The sequence below is a fragment of the Erpetoichthys calabaricus genome, chromosome 2, assembly GCF_900747795.2.
Source record: "Erpetoichthys calabaricus chromosome 2, fErpCal1.3, whole genome shotgun sequence".
Lineage (NCBI taxonomy): Eukaryota > Metazoa > Chordata > Cladistia > Polypteriformes > Polypteridae > Erpetoichthys > Erpetoichthys calabaricus.
Window position 1 is genome coordinate 276034060 of NC_041395.2, and position 12401 is coordinate 276046460.

Below are 12401 nucleotides of genomic sequence, written 5' to 3' on the forward strand. Positions count from 1 at the left end.
GGGAAGGGATACCTATGGACAAAACTTTATTAAGATATCCATAAGATGATTCAAAATCATCTCTGAATCATTCTACTGCATATGTCAATCTATAAATTAAATATGAACCATGAATCAACAACTTCAGAGAAAAATGCTGTACAGTCATCCCTCACCTATTGCGGGGGTTACGTTCCAGAGCCCCCCGCGATACGTGAAAATCCGTGAAGTAGCGACCTATATTTATTTTATTACTTATACATATTTTAAGGCTTTATAAACCCTTCCCACACTCTTATAAACCTTTCCCACTCTCTTGTTAACCTTTCCCACACTCTTATAAACACTTCCTATGCTCTTAAACACTTTCTACATTCTTAAACACCGCAGACCAACACTGCACACTGCACGCAGTGATCAGACGTCGATGTGTCTGCACTCGCTTTGTGAAGGGGGGCAGCTGAACTCACGCTGAGCAGAAATGGACTTTGTGCTGCTTCTGCCAAAATGCCTGCTTGTCGCTCTGCGCGTTCGGAAGGAGGAGGAGGAGTGGGGGTGTGTGAGGGCTGAACGCACGTTCGCTCAAACCCCCCTCCCCGGAGGCGCAGTACGCTCCTGCCACTTCGCATTGTCAAGGGGGTGGGGAGCTGAATGAATGCTAAGGAGAAGAGGACTTTGTGCTGGCTTTGTGCTGCTTGTCGCTCTGCGTGTCAATAATTTAAAAGCCTGTACAGTACCTATTTTCCTGTCTCACTGTCTTGTCTTGCGTGAAGTTAAAATGTTTTATAATAGTGAGATGTTACTCATATCCTTAGCCCGACATCCACATATCATATCTGTTAACAAAGTGTGTTTTTTAAGTTTACATGTGTTTAAAGCATGTGGGATGGGTATTTTAAGGCTTAAACTATAAAAATGTTTATTTATATGGTCTTTCTATATCGCGGATTTTCTCCTGTTGCTGATGGGTCTGGAACATAATTTCCGCGATAGGCGGGCAATCACTTGTATTTAAAAACCCGCGAAGTCGTGAATCCGCGAAAAGTGAACCGCGAAGTAGCAAGGGATTACTGTAGTTGGGCTACAGTGCGTGAAATACTTCTTACACCTTAAAAGGTAATTTTGTATGTTAAGTAGTGCAAAGATTGCACATATTCTAGTGAGATGAGTCATAGACAATTCGGAATAAAAACTAACCATGTTCTGTGGGCTCTACCTTCTTTCCAATTATGGGATAAGATTACAAAGCAGGTAAGGTTTACCAGAATAATGTATGCAAAGGATAATAAAGTAGAAACAGCGCATCTACACAACTACAGGTACCTACTACAGGTAGCATGCTGTCCAGGATCAATTAATTCTACTTAGTGAAATGTAGAGTAGACAGAAAAAAATGTCTATGAGTACAGCATTTTGAAATGGAGAGTAACATCTAGCCATTGACATGATAAGGACCTCACAAAGCTTTGGTTACATCTGTGGCTTGTGTACATAACTCTTTTCAATCTGTAGTATTCATGCAAATATTTTCAATTGATAACTCGGCAAATGAGAAGTACTTCATTATTCAGGTACATATAATGCTCTTTGTTTGTCATGTTTGTCATGTCACAGACTTGTTCTGCATGGCAGATCTTAATAGCAGTACAGTAATCCTTCACCTATCGCGGCGGTTACGTTCCAGAGCCCCCCGCGATAGGTGAAAATCCGCGAAGTAGCGACCTATATTTATTTTATTATTTATACATATTTTAAGGCTTTATAAACCCTTCCCACACTCTTATAAACCTTTCTCACTCTCTTGTTAACCTTTCCCACACTCTTATAAACACTTCCTATGCTCTTAAACACTTTCTACATTCTTAAACACCGCAGACCAACACTGCACACTGCACGCAGCGATCAGACGTCAATGTGTCTGCACTCGCTTTGTGAAGGGGGGCAGCTGAACTCACGCTGAGCAGAAATGGACTTTGTGCTGCTTCTGCCAAAATGCCTGCTTGTCGCTCTGCGGGTTTGGAAGGAGGAGGAGTGTGTGTGTGGGTATATGAAGGCTGAACAAACGTTAGCTCAAACCCCCCTCCCCGGAGGCGCAGTTCGCATTGTCAAGGGGGTGGGGAGCTGAATGAACGCTAAGGAGAAGTGGACTTTGTGCTGGCTTTGTGCTGCTTGTCGCTCTGCCTGTCAATAATTTAAAAGCCTGTACATCACCAATTTTCCTGTCTCACTGTCTTGTCCTGCGTGAAGTTAAAATGTTTTATAATAGTGAGATGTTACTCATATCCTTAGCCCGACATCCACATATCATATGTGTTAACAAAGTGTGTTTTATAAGTTTACATGTGTTTAAAGCATGTGGGATGGGTATTTTAAGGCTTAAACTATAAAAATGTTTATTTATATGGTCTTTCTATATCGCGGATTTTCTCCTGTTGCTCATGGGTCTGGAACATAACTTCCGCGATAGGCGGGCAATCACTTGTATTTAAAAACCCGCGAAGTCGTGAATCCGCAAAAAGTGAACCGCGAAGTAGCGAGGGATTACTGTACATCACAAAATCTTGGAAACAAAAACAGGGAAAAGTTCACTCTTTTATCATCACCACAAACAAGAAGGTACATGACATATTATGAAATTAAATCAACATAACTTCAATTTCTGTGAGCAAGGAAAAAATAAATGACAGAGATTAACAGTACATTACAATTTATGTTTTTGCTTATAGCTCTATGAAAAAAAGAATTTCTCTCCATCCTGATATTCTCTATTCCAATGTTTCTTAACCACTGGGTTGTGAACCACTTTAGGGTTATAGGTTGCCATCACTGGGTACACAAGTGGGTCGTAGTGGTCCACCAAAGAGACTGACATTGCTTCATGCAATATTTATCCCCTGTATTGAGTGATGATTGGAACAACCACCCCTGCCCTCCCTCCCAACTATAACATTCACACTTGCATCACCAAGGGAGACAAACCCCCATCTTTCATGCTTGTTTCTACAAGGGCTTAGGGTACAGCAACAGAATTCCGCCACGCCACCCCACCCCTTCACGCTGATGTTCATAGCTTTTTTCACATAAGGACTCCTACCCGCTCTGACATTTCATCATTGGGAAAACCCCAGGGGTCTGACATTCACATTAATTTCATCAAGGGGGAATTCTCGGATATTCATGCTCATTTTACCAAGTGGGGCCCACTTTAGATTCTCTTAGAGAAGAAAAACTTGGTTGCAACACCATAAATGTCAACAAACACTGCTCTGTTTTAAACATTTATAGGATTATTACTGTTACATTTACAGAATACAGTGAAATTCTTACTTGCATGTGCGAATCAGCATGCAACACATAGCCACTAATTTACCTTGACACGTTCGTTTTCCATATTGAAACTTTCTTATCTGAAAAGTCACACACATTAGAGCTTTTATTTGATTATCTGTGACTTGTATTTTTTAATCTGTTATTTTTTGGTTGTTATCACTTACACACTATGATAACAGATAAATAATGAAGAATTGCTTGACCACATGGGTCACTCACCAGCTTTCTGACTCCATACTTGCCGACTCCGCTTGGCTGAGTGAAAGCCTTTGAAAAAACGGCGAAACCAACATCAGACACACCAAAAGAACAACAATGAGGGAAACATGCCAGTGGTGTACAACAGGCAGAGGGCTCAAGCACACCGTCCACCAAAGCCCAGTGTCCTACTTGCTAATGTCCAGTCACTGGTGAAAAAGTTGGACGACATCAGAGCAAGGATAAAATTCCAGTGAGACATTTGGATGTACAACATCCTTTGACTCAACGAGACATGGCTGACTCTGATTGTACTGGACCACATAATTGTGCCCCAAAAAGGTGCAGGTTCCAATGGGTATGGGTGTGCATGAGTGCATTTTGCTCCACAGTTAATTAGGGGAATTGGCTGACTGCGCCGCATGTACGTGCAGAGGCAGGCGGTTCAGTCAAACTCCTCAATGATGTCGTGGTGATAGTGGCTCCTCGCACCCATACCCAATTAAGAAGCACAGGATAAAGGAGCCTGCATGGACCAGAAGGAGTGGGGGGAAATCAAGCAAAGAATCGAAAAGGAAGATAAAAGAATGGAGGTTAAATCACTCTCGTTGGGAAGAACCAGGTATCGGCAGTGGTGCGAATGGAGCAGGGCTCGGCGGCTCCTCGTGGAATGCCATGGGATTGACGGTGGGGACATAGGCCGGAATAAAAGGTTGTCTGCATCTGTTAGTTGGTATCTCTCCATGCTGTGAGGCCCGATCAGGGTGACAGTGAGAGACATCAGTTTTAAACGGAAGGCACCAGAGCTATGAATTGTAAAGGACAGCTTCCTGCCTGTGTTTTTAACCTCACTTTAAAAGGATTATTTATTTGATTGTTTTTAACCTCCACCAGTACCTTGACTTTCATGGATTATTTACTTACTAGGGGGCTCCGCCCCCTGCTCGCTTTGCTCGCCAACCCCTGGTCTTGGGTAACCCGAAATACATTTGAAAGAGATTATTGTCTGTCTCGGTAATTGTTACATATGTATCATGTCCACTGTCACGATATCTGTAGGTCCATGTAATATATGTAAATGAGAATAGCAGTGTAATTGTTATGTTATGCAAGTATAGAATGTCTTTGAGCTTGCACAGATCTATGTATGAGATATATTGGAGTGTAAAGGTGTAGATGACGTACATAGGATATCTTTATACACAACATTTGTAGTAAAGATGGCGTGTTGTCCTTGAATGAGTATTCCTTGGTATGGAGCTATTATAATCTTAACGTTAACGTCACATGAATGCCGAACTCTTGAGAAGGCGACATAGAGTTGTCCATGTCTAAATACAGGCTTAGAGAGGTAAAGGCCGACTCTGTCCATGGTCTGTCCTTGGGATTTGTTGATTGTCATGGCAAAATAATAGCATGACTATTGTCCCGACTTTAAGGTTAAGACTGTGTTGTGGTAATCCGGCCGGGTTAATGGTGTTTCTCGTTTTGGAGGCGTGACCGTGACTCCATTAGTTATACGTTGTTTATGTTTACTGTTAGTAATATGGTTAATTGAACTTACTGTTAAAATCACTTATTTACGTTAGTTGAGCTCTTTCGTTTCTGAGCCGTGGCTCCTTCACTTGCGGTGTATAGGCGCATGTGCCCTCCATACTATCTCGGGTGTGACTATGCTGTGTTTTATGGACGTTTGGGGACTCCGTACTTTTTCTGGTTTGACTGTGGGGCGGGACGCCGAAGCCTCTTCTGTTTGTGCTTTCGGTGAGTACATATAGTATTGTATTACTGTAATGTGATTCACATATGCTGTGGAGTCCGGATCTTTGGGGCTACTGTACTATCTCGGGTTATTGCTTGCGGTGCTTTAGAAGCGTGTTGTAGGCGCCTGCACCTTCCGTACTATGTCGGGTTTGATTATGCTGTGTAGTGTGGACGTGTACAGTTCTGTACTCTCTTTTTGTATCTCCGTCAGTCGAGCTCTTTCTTTTTGGAGCCGTGCCTGCTTTAGGCGCTTGCGTTCATTGATTTTATCCAGGTAGCTCCGTTAGTCGAGCTGTATCGTTTTGGAGCCATGACCGTGTCTCCATTAGTTATAAGTTGTTTACCGTTAGTAATATGGATATTTGCACTTACTGTTAATACGGAGTGTTTTCTGTGGTTGTACTGTTAGTAATGCATCACTGTAATGTGATTCACATATGCTGTGTAGTTTGGACGTGTGAGGATGCCGTATGTTTAATACGGAGCGTTCGTTTTTTCTTATTACCCATCTGGTGTCGAGCTTGTGTTTTCTGTGGTCGTACTGTTAATATTGTATTACTGTAATGTGATTTCTCATATGTTGTGGAGTCCGGATCTGTGGGGTTTCTGTACTATCTCACGCTTGCGTTCATTGATTTTATCCAGGTAGCTCCGTTAGTCGAGCTGTATCGTTTTGGAGCCATGACCGTGTCTCCATTAGTTATACGTTGTTTACCGTCAGTAATATGGATATTTGCACTTACTGTTAATACGGAACGTTTTCTGTGGTCGTACTGTTAATATTGTATTACTGTAATGTGATTCACATATGTTGTGGAGTCCGGATCTGTGGGTTTCTGTACTATCTCGTGTTTATGCTTGCGGTGTGTTAGAAGCACGTGAACCATACTGTGTAGTGTGGACGTTTAGTTCAGAAGCGCGTTGTAGGCGCCTGTGCCTTTCGTACTTTCCCGCGCCTTCCGTACTATCTTTGTGGACCTGTGGGGCCTCCGTAGCCTGTTCCGTCTGACTCTGGGGTGCAGCGCAGAATCCTCTTTTTTGTGTGGCTGTATCGTTAGTCGTTAGCTATGGGCACGTTGTTGCTTCATTTCTTATTTACCTTAGTTGAGCTCTTTCGTTTTGAGCCGTGACTCCTTTGTTTGCGGTGGATCAGACCCCGCTTGCGGTTTATGAGACGCGCGCTGTAGGCGCCTGTGCACTATGTCTCCTGGGTCCATCGCCGTGTACCTGCGTCCGTGCCTTCCGGTTTACCATTCTCGGTTAGTAATATGGATTCAATTTTAGCACTGCACTTAAGTTTTGAATACTGTTTGTTTTGAGTGTTTTTAATGAAAGAGCTGGAGCACTTATACACCTACCCTTTGCTATATATGTGTTGTGTCCTCATCTGCTGGCTCATCCCTTGGGTATGTTATCAGTGGTAGCAGGTTCAAGAGGCTCCCAGGATGCAACTGGTAGCATGGAGCCGACTGTCACAAGGAGTCTGGCAAAAGGAAAGTTGGAGGTGTATGCCTCATGGGCAACAATAACTGGTTTTGACAGCAGGAATGTAAGGGTCTTATCACGATACTGTTCGGCTGATATGGAGCTCCTGATGATTAAAATACAGAACATTTTATCTTCCTCTGTAGTTTACCTTCTGTCATTGTCACAGCTATATATATTCTACCTAAAGCGGACACAGACAGAACTAATACGAGATACCCAGTCACCACCAGAATGAGAACCTGGATGGTGCTCTCATTGTGGCTGGTGTTTTCAACAAGGCTAGTCTCAAAAAGGTAATACTGAACTTTTATCAGCACATTACATGTTATACTAAGGGGTAGAAGGGAACAGGACACTTTACATGGCTGAGCTTACATAGCTTCAGAGAGACTGAGGAGGAGCTTCTTCCAACAATCTATCTGCATTTGGCAAATCTAACCATGTTGCCGTCTTTCTTATGCCCAGATATAAAAAACAAATTTTAAAGCAGGAAGCTACATTCACGCATGAGACTGTGCATTTGTCAGACCAATCAGAGACTACTCTCCAATATACGCGAAGTGTTGCTGTCCAAAATGTATTCAGGGCGCAACTCTGATGACAACATCAGCGTGTTTCCAGAAATTGTGATTTCTTATATTGGATTTCAGCAAATAAACCTGAATCAAAACCCAAACTAGAACCTTGGGTGGGCAAAACTATTCATGATGCACTAAACTCTTGCACTGCTGCATAAACATAGGGCACATGTCTGGGAATATAGGCAATTACAATGCCACCTTGCACCTTGTGCAATCTAAGGAGAGCTGTAAAGGTCACTAAGCGACAATATGGGCAGAAAGTGAAAGGGCAATTTTAACAATATGATACTAGGTGCATGCAGCAAGGTCTGTGGATAACAATGAACTATAGAGTAACTACTCCCAGCATGGTGAAGGCCAACATTTCTCTGGCAGACAAGTTTAATAATTTCCAAGCATTCTTCAATATGAATGCTGCTTATGGCAGCCAACTGTCCAACACATCTGAAACAGCGCTCACTTTGTCAAACATGACTTAAGGAGCACTTTTACTAAAGTGAACACCAGAAAGGCAGCAGGTTCAGATATCATTCCAAGATGTGTTCTGGTCAGCTACACAGGTGTTCATAGTAATATCTAATCTCTCTTTTAACCAGTCTGTCATATCAACATGCTTTAAAAAAGAATCAAAGTCATCACTGTACGTAAGAAAATCACATTCAACCTGCCTGAATGACTATTGTCCCATTGCAGTAATGCCTAGGGCAATTAAGTTTTTCAAAAGGCTAATCAGAAACTATGTATGCTGTTTTCTGAACTGGATACTTTACATTTTGCAGATCACTGAAGTAGATCCACAGAAGATATCATTACCATGATCCTTCATACAGTATTGGTCCACCTGAACGAGGAGAGAGGGAACTATGTACAAATGTTATTTCTAGACTATAGCTCTGTATTTAACACAATAAAACCATTTAAGAACATCATCAACTTCAGAGATCTGCATCTCAGAACTTCATTGTGCACCTGGATTTTTAATTTTCTGACAGACCAAGTGATTCATGTAGGTGGCCAACTTCATCATCCCTCAATCCCAACACAGGCACTCCACAGGGATGTTGATTCTAACATCAACATCAAGTCTGCTGATGACACAGCTGTGGTAGGCCAGATATGTAACAACAACAAGAAGGCTTAGCTAGATGAAGTGGAGAGTCTTTCAAACTGGTGTAAAGACAACAGTCTATTCCTGAATGTCAGTAAGAGAAAGATGCAGACTGTAAACTTTGGTAGAAAATAGCCGAGGCACTACAACCTTCTCAGTATTACTGGCACTCGGGTGCAGAAGGTAAACAATTTCAGATACCTTGGAGTGCATAAGGCAGCGGCCCTAACCTGGTCCAAGCATATTGACACCTTGGTGAAGAAGGTATGGCAATGTCTTTACCACCTCGGATGCCTCTGGGATTCCATGTCGCACTTCCAGATACTAAAGAAATTCTATACATCCACCATTGAAAATATTCTGACATGAAGAATGACTACCTGGTTTGGAATCAGCATTCAGCAGGGCTTCACATCTCTGCAAAGACTGGTGTAATCAGCCAAACGCATCACTGGGTGTGCACTCCCTAACTTCCGGGACATCTACACCAAGTGATGTCAGACCAGAGCAAAGAAAATTATTTGTACTACCAACCATCCCAATCAACTGCCTCTTTTCTGTGCTGCAGTCAGGTAAACGTTAGTGCTAGTTAAAGTCCAGCTTCTTCCCACAGTCCATCAGCATATTAAATAAGGAAAGTGTCTAGAATTGCATGATGCCCTACTGCAAACTCTAACACTAAGATACTGAAGTTATTAAATTATTTATTAATTATTATTGATTTTTGAATATTTATAAAGTCATGCATTGTTGAAGTCCTTTAATATTCTTCTTAAAAGCACAGTTATTGCAGTTGAGATACTAAGCATTTCTCTACATATTGTACTGTATGTATAATTGCATGTGAAAAATAAAATTTGACTTGATTAGTGACTCACACCCAGACCTGAATGAAGCAAGCCTTGTTGAATTTAAACTTCACCATATATTGAAGACCCTTACCATGAAAGTCAGGAAGTCACCACTGAGTTTATAGAAGAGCACTATGAATTTGATCTTAGGAAATTCCAGAAGAGAAGAGGAAAAGGACTGTTGAAAATTACCAGTCAGGATAGGGTTACAAATCTCGTTTCTAGTCGTTACTGCCTTAGGACTTGGACAAACTTGCTATTACTGAAAGACCCATGAATTCTTATTTTACCTGAACGATTTTTAAGGAGACTGCCCAGTCATCTGTATGTGACATAACGCTGAAGCATAAACAGATTATGCAGCAGGATAATGACCCAAAACACAAACGCAAGTCAAAAAACGAAGGGCCTAGAACAAACAAAACTAAAGTTTTTAGAGTGTTTTGTCACAATCCTGACTGGAAACCTACAGATATGCTGTGGGAGGACCTGAAAACCAACAGTTCTCACTCACAAACATACCAGTTTGCCTGAATTAAAGCTGTTGTGTAAAATGAGTGGGCTAAAATTCATCAATGGCAATGTGAAAGACTGATATCAGTAGGAAGTGTTTAATTCTGATTACTGGTGCTAAAGGTGCTACAGCCAAGTATTCAGATTATCTAATTACTTTTTCACAGAGGTGATAGAGTTGGTCAATAACTTTTATTCTTGAATAAAAAAAAAGATTAAAAAAAACCTCTATTTTGTATTCATTTAGGTTCTCTTTTCCTAACAATGCATTTTGTCTGAAGCACTCAGGGAATTCATTGTGTAAAATATACTAAAATTGGGGATATTAAAGAGGGTACAAATTCTTTTTCACAGCACTGTGCTTTTTCTAGCTCTATGCTTTTCATATATATGCTTTTTTTAAAATAAACTGTACTGCATTGCTTTTGGAAACCAGTTTTTTTTGAGTGTTTTTTCTTTATTAGACTTAGGAGTCTTCTTCTTCTTTCAGCTGCTCCCGCTAGGGGTTGCCACAGCGGATCATCTTCTTCCATATCTTTCTGTCCTCTGCATCTTGCTCTGTTACACCCATCAACTGCATGTCCTCTCTCACCACATCCATAAACCTTCGCTTAGGCCTTCCACTTTTTCTCTTGCCTGGCAGCTCTATTCTTAGCATCCTTCTCCCAATATATTCAGCATCTCTCCTCTGGACATATCCAAACCAACGCAATCTCGCCTCTCTGACTTTGTCTCCCAACTGTCCAACTTGAGCTGACCCTCTAATGCCCTCATTTCTAATCCTATCCATCCTTGTCACACCCAAAGCAAATCTTAGCATCTTTAACTCTGCTACCTCCTGCTCGGTCTCCTGCTTTCTGGTCAGTGCCACCGTCTCCAACCCATATAATATAGCTGGGCTCACTACCATCTTGTAGACCAGGCATGTCAAACACCGCGGCCCATGGGCCGCATGCGGCCCGCAACAGAAATCTGTGCGGCCCGCATGACAGATCCTAGTTAGCACTAAACTTGTACAAAATGATTACTATCGTTTGTGATTGAATCATTCTGCATCTTTGGCGTTACTTATTTACTTTTCTTACTTCCACCTTCTGACAAAAGCGAGTTTTCCTCCCATGGCATTACGGTACCGGAAACGTCATCTGCTAGTATAGTTGCAGCTGCGGCATCAGCTCCTTGATACCCTAGGCATGACACTAGCCCACCCCCCCCCCCCCCCCCCCTCAGGCCTTAACCAAAGTTAATGTGCTACGACATCACAACGGAAGTGCTAGGCTGCAACAGCCTGGCAGGCTACACTACTGGCTGAGCTGCTGAGACTGGCCACTGCGGCAGAACTGACCATCACAAGTAGTAATAATAGCTCGCATATTTTTCATGTTTTTTTGCTCTAGTTTTATGTAATTTTGTGCTAGTATTGTAACGAACAGTTAGTGCAGACTACAGCTGAAGATCTGAAGTGGACGCGAGAAGTTGGTGAGTTGTTTATTAACACATTTTTGTAATTTTGACTTTGTAAAATTAGTGTAGGTCAGGGGGCTTTTTGCATATTGGCTTATTTTACAATATAAACTTTGAAGTAAACTTAGTAAAGTAAAATTTGATTTTTGGAGGATTTGTTTTCCAACTTGAATTACTGAGCAATGAATTCAGTGAGCGTTTTCGTGATTTCAGTTCACCACGAACAGGACTTGGCGCTGTTTATGTCACCATACTCTTATAACGTTGAGAATGCGCCTGAGAATATCCAAATGGAATTGATTGAACTGCAGTCAGATTCTATTCTGAAGGCAAAATACAACGACGTTGGTGTGGCCAGGCTTGTATGCTTACCTGCCACCCTGATATGTGCAGATCCGTAAGGTTGGCATCGAGAGTACTGTTTATGTTTGGAAGCCCCTTACCTTTGTGAGCAATGTTTTCGTTTAATGAAAGCTACCAAAAACCCCCACATTGCTCAAGACTTACCGTCGAGCACCTTTCATCCCCTCATAAAAGTTGCAGCTGCACAAGATTTCAAGCCTGATATTGACGAACTGGTTACTAACAAGAGATGGCAAGTGTCGGGACAAAAGAAATAGATCTCAGACTGTAAGACTCCTATATAAGGACCTAGCCAAGAGGCTAAGACTCTAATTGTACGCTGTTGTATGGAGATCTGTATGGAAATAAATTGCTTTTCTTTAAACTTTAAGCGTTACATTTTTTAAAAGTTTTCAGTATTGGAAAGAAAGCTACAATAACATTGTATAATAGTATAATAGTATTTGTTACAGTGTGGCCCACTGATGCACATATGGCAGTCGAAGAGGCCACCAATGGTAGTGAGTTTGGACATGCCTGCTGTAGACCTTCCCTTTCACTCTTGCTGAAACCCGTCAGTCACAAAATTACTCCTGACACTCTCTCTCCACCCATTCCACCCTGCCTGCACTCTCTTTTTCACCTCTGTTCCACCAATCCCCATTACTCTGTACTGTTGGATCCCAAGTATTTAAACTCATCCACCTTCGCCAACTCTACTCCCTACATCCTCACCATTCCATGTGACCTCTCTCCCCATTTACACACACATGTATAAGACTT

General features: G+C 41.8%; 1 protein-coding gene across 10 annotated transcripts in view; it reads right to left on the reverse strand.

Moving 5' to 3' along the window:
- samd8 (sterile alpha motif domain containing 8) overlaps positions 1–12401 on the reverse strand; it is a 197642-nt gene that overhangs the window by 3588 nt on the left and 181653 nt on the right. The gene's annotated exons all lie outside the window — the stretch shown is intronic.